The following is a 12064-nucleotide window of genomic DNA, read 5'->3' on the forward strand; positions in this document are numbered from 1 at the left end:
CCAAGGGTTGGAGGTTGTTGTGAGCATAGCACTCTACCCAGGGCAACATAATGAGACTCTGTCTCAAAAAAAAAAAAGAATTTTCTATAGTGTGTTGTGTAAAGTAGGTCTCCTTGCAATAAATTTTCCTAGGTTTGGTTTATGTGGCAATATTTTCATTTTACCTTAATTTTTGAAATATTGATGGATAGGAAATATTTTGTTGTCAGCTTTTACATTTAAGTACTTTAAATATAATGCACCTTATCCTCTGTTGTTTCTGAGGAGAATCCAGTTGCTAATTTTATTGGGCTTTCCTTATACACAACGAGTCATTTCTTCTTCTGTTACTGCTTTCAAACTGACATCAGCATTTGACTACGAGATGTATCTAAGTTCGGGTTTCTTTGTGATGATTTTATTTGGAGTTCATCAAACTTCTTGAATTTGCTGATTGACGTTTTTCACTAAATGGAGGAAGTTTTCAGTTGTTATTGGAATATTTTCCTGATTTTTTTCTTTCTCTTATCTACAATTCTTCCACTAAAAATATGTTGGTGTGTTTATTGGTGCCTCACTTTTCTCTGTGGGCCTATTTATTTTTCATTATTTTTTTTGTCTGTGTTCTTAAGGTTACATGATTTCTTTTGAACTATCACCAAATTTGCTGATTCTTTGTTTTGCCAACTAATCTACTATTAGTTAGGTCCATCTAGTGAGTCCTTCATTTTCATTATTTCCTTTTCAACTATAAATTTTCTTTCTTTCTCTTTCTCTCTCTCTCTTTTTTTGAGACACAGTCTCACTCACTCACTCTGGGTAGAGTACTGTGGCGCCATTCTCACAGCAACCTCAAACTCTTGGGCTCAAGCAACCCTCTTGCCTCAGCCTGCCAAGTAGCTGGGACTACAGGCACCTGCCACAATGCCCAGCTAGTTTTTCTATTGTTAGCAGAGAAAGAGCCTTGCTGTTGCTCAGGCTGTTCTTGAACTCCTAAACTCAAGCAATCCAACCACCTTGGGCTTCCTGAATGCTAAGAATTCAGGCATACCTGGTCCTTTTAAAAAATAATTTATTATTGTTTATGAGTATTTTCTATTTGTTGGATATTTTCTTAATTTTTTAAAAAATTAAAAATTCTTTAGACATAGTATCTTTTCATTCTTTGAATGTATTTATAATGGCTACTATCAGGTCTTTGGTAATTGCAGCATCTAGACTGCTTCAATCGCATTTTCTATTACCTGCTTTTTTCCATTTATAGTCATTTTCTGCTTCTCTGAGTGTCAATTTTTTGTTGAAAATGAAACATTTAGATAATATACTATAGCACCTTGTGATGCTGATCCATTTTCCATTCAGGTTCTGCTGTAGGCTTCTGTTTGGACGTTTATTTACTTGCTTAATAACTGGTCTGAATTGATACCATAAAGTCTATATCCCACTGAGTATGACTGCAGGACTTTTAATATCCTTGGTCAAATTTTTCTTGTTTCTGTATTTTAACCTGAACTATGGTACAATAGAGAAGGTTAAAATAGGGGCTGCCCTTGGCTCAGCATAAGGCATTTATTTCTATTTCTCAAATTTTTTTTTTTTTTTTTTGCAGTTTGAGCCACAGGCACCTCCCAAATGTTTTGTTTAAGCTACCTGAGCCAGTTAGAATTTTTAATCTTTAACATTGGATATTGGCTTGGAAACTGCTATCACCGTTAAAAGAGTTTGTGTTTGTCACATATCCACCCGAGGATGAGTAACTTAGATTTTCCCTCTCCATTCACTCACAGCCCTGACCATGTACACAAATCTTCCAGGTTGCCAGGGATACAAATAATTTTATCTTTAAGTCTGGTTTTCCAAGAGGTTCCCCTATGTCAAAGTAGTTTATTGTTGTGTCAGAAATAAGTCATGCTTAAATGAGCACCATTGAGATTTCTGCCCTTTTTAGTTGATTTCTGTGTGGCCAGGGACTGCTTGCAATACTCTCTGCATCTGCCCTGATTGTCCTGAGCAGGTGTGGATTAGAGTCTGCACATAGCTTTTCAAACCCCCAGAGGTACCTGTGATCACTCATCCCCTTGTTCTGTTAAGATTCTGATATTCAGCGGTTTTCCTCATTACCACTTGTATCATGGAGTTATGAGCGTGTCTTCCCAATTCCGCTCCACTAAGGCCTCCATTGCCCTTTATAACATGGAATTCTACACATTTTGTTTTAATTAAAGTTGATTTTCTCATACACAGCTGTGCTCTTCATCCTTAAGGATCACCTCTCCAGATGGCCTTCTCACATAGGCAGGACCTCTGCCCCACTACACAAAACCAGGCACAGGGACAACAGCGTTCTTCTCCTGGAGTGACAGCTCTGCTTTGTGACTGAGTGCTACGGGGCCTCTAATTTTCTTGTCTGGCCTCTTTGGGTGTGGAATCTTTGCCGTCGGAGTGAGCTTGGAACTATGGTACAATAGAGAAAGATTTGGTATTCATGGTCTGTTGCACCTGGGTAAAGCTCCCGTGCTGTGAGTAAGGACTGGTTGGAGTAAGAGTGCCTTGGTCCTCTCAACCATTCCTACCTGGAATAGAATTCACCTGGCTGTGGGGGAGATTAGAAATTCTTGTGGCCTATTTTCCTCTACCCCCTGGGTGAAACCAAAGTCTAGCCTAGAATCTGAGAGGGTGAGAGGAACCCCATCTTCTTGGCTTCGCCTTCCTAAATCAGAGCTCCCGGAGTAAATTTCATAAAATGGAGCCTGCAGTGGGCAAGTGAGAGGTGGAAGTGGAAGCCAAGGCCGCATTGTGACCCAGATGCCACAGACTCTTACTAATCTCACTAAATTCAGATGATTTTTCTTAAATAAATGTTTCTCCTTTTGCTCTCTCTATGCCTGTCAGAAAATTTCCAGAAACTTTAAATAATCATTTTTCATTTTTCTTGTTAATTCGTTATCTAGAAGAGAGTTTTTGCAGCTGCTTTATTCCTCTACTCCAGAAGTCATATTCGTTTATAGATTTTTTAAAACTGGAAGTAGGTTTAACAATACACACAAACATTTCCATTTAGAAATGAAGGAGTTTACCTCAGAGTAACTTATTCAGAAGTACAAAGTTAACTTAAAACCAAGGGTTCAATAGACACCTCAATGTGACAACAGTGACATGACCAAAATATTACCCACCCCAGTGCAAGCTGAATCTTTTCCTTGCAAACTAATTGACTTTCAAAATTTTCCCAACTTGACCAATGACTGCTTGCTCAACTTGGTTCCCATTTCTTTCTGTATATCCATCATTCTTTGACTATCTCTCTACTTTCTAGCGCACACACACACACACACAAACTGTGTTTTATGTTCGTCTTTCATTTTCCACACCTTAGTTCTGGAAACCAGCATTTCTCAAGGAGTCCTGATGCCTTTCAAAAACAACCTGAAGAGCATAAACTATAACCTCTGAATGCTGAACGCTTTAATGGAATTTTCTTTGCAATCTTTCTTATTAAAATATTTTGTTATAGAATTTTTCTATCACCAAATTTATCTGAACCAGAATGGGCCCAGGTAAACTTATCTGAACCTGACTAGAGATTATTTTCCCATTTAGTTTGTATTTATCATACATTTCAACAAAGTCCTCATTCAAATAACTCATTATCATGTACCTTTTCTGTGATGCCTGTTTTCAAGCCTATAACAATATAATCTACCGCTTTTAAAAACTAAGTTATCAAATTTAAAAGGAAGAAAAATATAAAAGTTTAATAAATATAAATTTTATTTATTTCAGGGATAAATTCCAACTGTGTTGGGTAACTATAGAAATACAAACTTGTAATTTATTTTATATATTTTTTGATATTCTAAAAGATGATACATAAATATATTTACCTAAGTCATAAAATCAGAAATAGACTTGGAAGGAAAAAGAAGTATGTCAACAGGGTATCTAAATTTTATTTTAAATATACAAAGTCAGATTATTAAAATGAAATGATAAGCAATAAATATTATTTTATATTGTCTATAATTTAGGACTTTAAAATTTGTTTATTAAGAGAAATGAAGTCACATTTTGATGTTCTTCAAGTCCCTTCAAAATGAGGTGGTCAAATTAACATTGAACATTCATTTATTTCACACTTGATTCATTACTGAATTTTATTGTAGTTCTTTGCCCTTATGTTTGGGATGAACATCTCAGTTAATTAGCTTTTTGTTGTCATGAAACATTTTTATTTAGTTTGGAAGGGCTGATATTTTCTATTATTAATATTTTAGAAATAAGTCCTAGTAAGTAGAATCAAATACATTTTTCTAAAATAACTTTACAATTTATTCAGAACTACACTTGACGGTAAGAAGTATTTATTAAACATGAAGCTCTAATAACAGTTATCAAGATTATCTGCCCTCTGAAGTTCTTCCTTGCAAAATTTTAATCCATTAGGTTTTAACAAATCTATTTGTCTTTTACAACTGAAGCTATTGTTCGTAATTGGTTTCAAAAATATGAAAACTAACAAAAACATTTTTAAAACCATTGTTTTGAATACATCATTGATAATAGCTTTGTATACTTCCTTTGTCTATAATTTAAAAGGTTGAACTTGCAAGAACTTGACTTTAGAATCTCCAAGACAGGAAACCAGAATTTATATGCTACATGTGTAACATTGCATTTAGCACGTTGATGCTTTGCAATTAAAAAATAGAATAGTAATATCTACTTTTCAGAGTTACAACAATTACATTATTGTGGCAACACAGTAAGTGTGAAGTACACTGCCCATATTTACTTTATATTATCAGGGAGTGCACATTATGTGCTGAGGGAAGTTTTGTTATACAAGCATTTGTTTTCCTTAGAATATTTACTCATATAATGAAATTTACCTTTAATAATCATCATCATTTTCCATCTTGTTTCAGCTCCTACTTTTGAATGTTATAAGGTAACACTGGCTTAAAATAGTGCCATGCTCTTAAAGAAATGAAAAGTCACATTAAAATATATATATAACCTTCACTGCATTTTTAAAGCTTAGCCCTTCCAATTATTTTCCAGTTTGTATATCTTTTTTTAAGGTTCTCTGGGTTATATGTGCTTTCTAAAACAATGCACACACAGCTGTCAAAACTAAACTATGCAAAGAAAAGGTCAGACTTCAACAGATAATTCCTGTTTCCATGGAAACTGACTTGGTTTAGGAAAGAGCTGTGAGTGCTTATAAATAATCCCAGATTGAAAACTTAATTGTCTTCCTTTGACAGGCATAGTGATCTAAATCTTACCTGAGAAAAAGCCAATTCAGAGGTTAGTCCTATCTAAGAATTTCAAATATTGGCACTAATTTATCTGTGGCTAAGAGGCACCTATGCATCCTACTCAGGGTCAGAGTTCTCCAAATAAAAAGCCACCATCAAAATGAATCAGATCTTTTTATTGAGTCAAAATTACTTGCTTATTACACATGCTTTTTTATCAGTGGCCATAAACTGTCATTTCTTCTGCTTCATAGAAGAGTGAACAAGATACTGAATGATTCACCCTTACATCCTTTGGTTGGTTCTCTGCTTTATTGTTGGAAGGATCTGTGTTAGGTATGCTAGTCCTCTGTGCATGTTTGGCAAGAGTGTGAGGGAAGAGGATTGATGTCAAGAGAACACTTGAAAGGGAGCATTTATGAGTAAAAAAAATTGAGGTTATACTATTTTATAAATTAAAAACTGATACAACGGTTATTAGTAGAAACCAAGGTTAAATTTGATTGGAGTCACTTTCCACTCAAAATGTATAAAATTTGAACTTTATATCTGTATTTGCCTATTTCCATGGCAGTATTTAATTATTAGGCCAACATCAATAATAAGTACCACAGGGGGGAAATGTGGGTGGAAATGCTAGTAACTTTATTTTTGCCTCTTACTTTCTTTTTTCAATTTCTCCCCTATACCTTATCTTATTTTCTTTGTTTCTTAAATGTGCCAAATTATCTTATGAATTCTTTGTCAACAGATACAGTTAATGAGAAAATGTTATGAAAATGCCATTAAAATTCTGAAAATTTCAAATACATATAATTTTGCTTTAATGGCATCACAATTAATTTTGTTTGATCTTTCTTATTTCAAATATCTGTGAAAATACCTTTGAATAAAACATAAGACATAAATAACTTTGAAAATATAAAATTTCTAATAATCTTTATTAAGAGCCTAGGAGGAATGTCTATTGAAAATAGTTGAGTTTAAAGCACAAATAAGAATCATAGTTGATTTACAAGTGGAAATAGTTTAGAACTATTGGGATCGGGATTGATGGTCCCATAAGAGATAAAGCCTGTTGTAACAATTACCTCATTCGGGTAACTGCATCTTTGCAGTAAGACATATACTAAATTGGAGATCCACAAAACTGGGGCATGGGTTAAGATTTACAGTGGTATTGCAGCATTCTAAATGATTAATAAGAACACTAGGAGAAAAGAGTTGTATGTAGCATAAAAACAAATATGAGAGATGTGGAAGGAGACTTCTATGACTCAATTCTCTTATTTACAGAGCCAAATCCTAACTCAACTTTAAGACAGAGTCCAAAATGAACAACCCTAAATAATTTGAAAGATTGATTATTCTCGGGGCGGCACCTGTGGCTCAAAAGGATAGGGCGCTGGCCTCATATGCTGGAGGTGGTAGGTTCAAACCCAGCCCCGGACCATAAAAAATATATATATATACACATATATATACACATATAAAATATATATGTATATGTATACTTATAAAATATATATATACATATATATTAAGATTGATTGTTCTCTTTTCCATGTTTCCATAACACTACCATGTAGAGTTCTCAGAGTGCAGAATATACATTTAGATCCTACCATATCCCTAGCATTTGCTGTTACATCTGTCAAAAGTCATCACTTAACACTATTTGCCAAATTGAATTATAGACCTCAGATTTCTTTTTGAAATCTGGTATTTGGTATTCCCAAATAAAATCTATGAAGATAAAGGAATTGACTTTAGTTGTAGTTTGACTTTATAGTGGTCTTTAACTAGAAAGAGTCTAACATTAGGGAATCTGTAACTACTTCTTTATGCCTACAAAGTTCACAATAAAATATGTTTAAGCTGTAAATAAAAGTTCCAGACACTGAGGATGTGACTTTGAGACAGAGTTTTCAATCATATTTTGAGGGGTTATCTCAAAAAATATGGTTAATTCTCATTTATGAACACTGGATAATCTAGTCAGTTCTATGCACTATGTTAAAATTAGGCAATAACAAAAATATTAGGTTTAGCACTAACGTTCATAAAATTATAATAATGGATTAGTCTTGGTATTCATAATGAGTTTTAAAGGCATTTTTATTTTATCCTTTTTTGAAAAATATAGTTTAGATTTAATAAACCATAGAAATTAATTTATCCATATTATAACAAATGTTTCCCTTTGCTATTTTAAACACAAAATCTAAAGTTAAATAGATTTAATACTTATAAAATAATTATGCTATCTAAATAATATTCCAACTTGTTTTTAAAATTTCTAAGTTAATAAGATCTATAGGCACATCTGTCATATTCCTGTACATGTATGTAGGTCAATCTCACCATTATTTCATTTATAGAAAGAGCATATAATCCACTTAGGACCATCTATCAAACTTTTATCATTGGACTGTAGTTCAAGGTAATTACACACAAGAGAAACAATTTCTGTGATTCTGTTCCTGCTACCAGAATATCCTGTGCAGGATATAAAAAGAGAGACCTAAACTAGAGACATCTTTTGTAACTCAGTTGGTGTGGAGAGTATCACATCGCTATCCCAACCTGAAGTTGTTAATTTCCAGGGAAAAAGATGACAGTGAGAAAGAGAAAAGATAAACTGAGAAACATTTCCACAGAAAGAAAATAAGGTTTGTCAAATAAAAAATAACAACACACCAACTATTAGGTGTGCTATTTAATTACTAATTAAATAACAGGTATATTATTTAATTACTAATTAAAATTAATTACTAAAAATTAATCTACTAAATAATTTTCCACTTTTACTTTTTTCAAGAAATATGCATTAATATTAAAAACTTCAAAATTATGTATGTACACTGCCCCCTCTTCCTCAATATTTGATCAATGTTTTTGTATTCATTTATTATGTGTGAAGAAACAAATATAACTATAGATGTTTTTACCTTCCCCTTTTATAAAGTGGCAAACTATACACATGATTTCACATATTAATTTTTTACTAAAAGGCGTATGTGGGAACACATTTGACTTGCCAGCTTCAATATGTTGAGACCAGAGAAGTCATCACTCCAGTTGATATGCAGAAATCAAACAGTTTGATTTGACAATCCTCAAATCAAATAGTTTGATTTGTCAATACTTTGACATCCTCAGTGTCTAAAACTATTATTGGATGTGTGACAAATTTCTCATCATTGAAGTAGATACACACCTTATACTACAAATAACTAGAGAGGGATAATCATTATAAAATGCAGCACTGTAAGACTTTGAGGAGCAAACACAGGAGAAAGTCTATGTGGAAATTATTTTGGCAGCTGAGTATTTAGATACAAATCCAGAGCCAAACACATGAAAAAATTGAAATGTTGGATTTTATTAAAATTAAAAACCTCTATTATTTGAAGATGCTGTGAGGAGAACCAAAAAACAAGCTCCAGACTTACAAACCATATTTTAACATTATAGAAAAGACTTATATAGTAAACATAAAAAACTATCTTAAAATTTGACAATGAAGAAATAAATTGAACAAAGGTTGAATGATCTGAAACGACATCTCATCAAAGAAGATGTACAAATGGCTCATAACTATATAAAAGGATGCTCAACACCATTTTTCATTAGGTAATTGAAAGTTAAAACAATAAGGATATACCACTATATACCATTAAAGTGATAAAAATACGTTTAATAAAATAACTAATCATGCCAATTGTTGGGAAGATGTGAAGCAATGGACCCCTCATTCATTGTTGGTACAAATGACTACAGTCACTTTCAAGAACAATTTAACTGTTTCTTAAAAAGCAAAACATAGTCTTATCACACAATTCAACAAATACCCTCTTAGGTATTTGTACGATGGAGTTGAATACTTATGTCCATGCAATGCCTGCATACAAAAGTTGATAACAACTTTATTAATAATCACCAAATTCAGAATCAATCAAGTGTCCTTCAGTAAAAGAATAGATAAACTTTAGTGCATTTGTACAATGACATACTAGTTACCAAAAAAATAAATAAGCTTTTTAAGTCACAAAAGACATAGAGATACCTTAAATACATGATATTATGTTTAAAAACCCACTCTGAACAGGCTATATACTATACAGCCCCAGTTATATTTCAATCTAGTATATATACTCTGATTGCCAAAAATACAGACATATTAGAAAAGACCAGTGGTTGCCAGGGCTTCAGGGGATGACAAGAATGTTGAATATGTGTAGTACAAGGTTTTGTTTCAGAGAAACTGTTCTTTGTGCTAATAGAAGGTGGATACATGACACTAGGAATTTGTCAAAACCCATAGAATTTTACAACACAAAGAATACACTTTAATGTATAGAAATTTAAAAAATAATTTTAGATGTGAAGGATCCCAGGATAGAATGCAGAATGTGGTAAAAGAATTTAACTGTGTAACAAATTTATAAAACCATAAGGTGTTCGCTTAAATAACTTTAAAATTAAGCAGGTGAGGGAAAACTAAAGACAATTGTCAATCTATGCTCTACTCCTGAGTTAATTCTGATGCTGCTCGATAGGTCAATTGGGATTGAAAAATTAAGTAAATGGATGAAAGATGATGAGTGCCAAATTTCTCATGAAGTAGAAGGTTACGGATAAGCAAGGGAGGAGGCTAGAATAATCCATGAGGCAATAGATTACAGTTGGAGAAGTCATATCAATTCACAATTAGCTTAAATAGACACAGATGTTTCCTATATCAATGTTTATATCTGTATCTATACGCAGGTTACTGTGTACGCACTTTCAGTGGAGACAGCCTAGAAGCAACAACACAGCAGTAGAAATGAGCACACCTACTACCGAAATGTTGCTTTCTAATATTATTATCCAACAAAAGAAACCAAAATGTTTTATATAAAAGGCTGACGTTGGGACTGGGGAAAGAAGTATAGGTAATACCGGAAGACCTTTATTGCCAGATTGTAATGCAGTGTTAAAAAAAAGAAAAGAGAAGAAATAACCTTTAATTTATGATGGAGTTTATACCAAAGAGACAAAGAAGGCAACAGAAAGAATTCTCAGTAACATCCAAGATTGAGATGATTTGAGAAAAATGTAAGTGAATTAATCTGGAATTATGACCCATAGAATAAAGTAAGAATCCATCATCCTGTCCTTACTGATAAAAGTCAGGGCCTGAATGGACAAATAACACGGAAAATAAAAACCTCTGGGCAGAAGAAATTCGGACAACTTATTGACATTCTTGTCTCTCAAGGAGATGGAACACAACTCCCCACTCTTTAATCTTGACTGCTCCTAGTGAATTCTTCCACAAGATTATAGTGTACAAGGGGGAAAAGGTATGACATGATGAAATGACATTTTCTTTTCTTTCTTTTTAGAGACAGAATCTCACTATATTGCCCTCGGTAGAGTACTGTAGCGTCACAGCTCATAGCAACCTCCAACTTTTGGGCTTAGGCAATTCTCTTGCCTCAGCCTCCCAAGTAGCTGGGACTAAAGGCGTCCGCCACAATGCTATTATTTTGTTGCAGTTTGGCTGGGGCCAGGTTTGAACCAGCCACCCTCGGCATATGAACTGGTGCCCCACTCACTGAGCCACAGGCGCCACCCTTTGAAATGACATTTTCTGTTATCTTTCTTGCAAAATGTATAAGCTTAGTCTAATTATGAGAAAAGCATCAGAAAAATCACAGTGGAGACATAATTTACAAAATATCTAACCAGTACATCTCAAAACTGGGATGATAAAAAGGAAAGAAAGTCTAAAAAACTCTCAACAGACAAGGACAGCCTAAGGTTACATGGAAACTAAGTGTAATGCAGTATTTTGGACTGGATCCTGAAACAGAAAGAGACATTAGATAAAGACTAATGGACTCTAGGTGAAGTATGGATGCTATTATATATCAAAAAAGCCCAAAAGGGATTGTGGGAGAAAGGCCCGTTCCTTTCCGTCTGGCAGCAGCCATCAGGTGAGCCAAGATGGGTGCATACAAGTACCTCCAGGAGCTGAGGAGGAAGCAGCAGTCTAATGTGATGCGCTTTCTTCTGAGGAGCTGCTGCTGGCAGGACCGCCAGCTCTCTGGGCTCCACAGGGCTCCCTGCCCCACCTGGCCAGATAGAACGTGTAGACTGGGATACAAGGCTAAGCAAGGGTATGTCATATACAGGATTCGTGTGTGCCCTGGTGGCTGCAAACGCCCAGTTCCTAAGGGTGTAGCCTATGGCAAGCCTGTGCATCAGAGTGCTAACCAGCTGAAGTTTGCTCGCAGCCTTCAGTCTGTTGCTGAGGAGCGAGCTGGATGCCACTGTCGGGCTCTAAGAGTCCTGAATTCTTACTGGGTTGGTGAAGATTCAACATACACATTTTTTTGAGGTTAGCCTCATTGATCCATTCCATAAAGCTATCAGAAGAAACCCTGACACCCAGTGGATTACCAAACCAGTCCACAGCACAGGGAGTTGCATAGGCTGACATCTGCAGGCCGGAAGAGCCGTGGCCTTGGAAAAGGCCCTAAGTTCCACCATGCTATTGGCGGTTCCCGCCGCGCAGCTTGGAGAAGACGCAATACTTTCCAGCTCCACCATTACCGCTAATATAAGTAATGTTTGTAGAATTCATAACCTAATAAACAATTTAGGACAGTCGTGTCTGAAAGGTGTTATTTGTCTGTTAAACTAGTCTGCAGATTGTCTCATGAATGTTTTGTCAAATTATTAAGGGCAATAATGTTTGAACACAGTACGCGATGATGTATCTTGTTTCTAATAAGGTAAACTTTTTTTGTCATTGCTTTATCTTATTAGGG

General features: G+C 34.6%; 1 pseudogene; it reads left to right on the plus strand.

Moving 5' to 3' along the window:
* Window positions 1–11237: 11237 nt before the first annotated feature.
* Window positions 11238–11852, plus strand: LOC100954668 (annotated as a pseudogene).
* Window positions 11853–12064: the final 212 nt, after the last annotated feature.

This window comes from Otolemur garnettii, unplaced genomic scaffold, assembly GCF_000181295.1.
Source record: "Otolemur garnettii isolate 467f Iridium unplaced genomic scaffold, OtoGar3 scaffold00195, whole genome shotgun sequence".
NCBI lineage: Eukaryota > Metazoa > Chordata > Mammalia > Primates > Galagidae > Otolemur > Otolemur garnettii.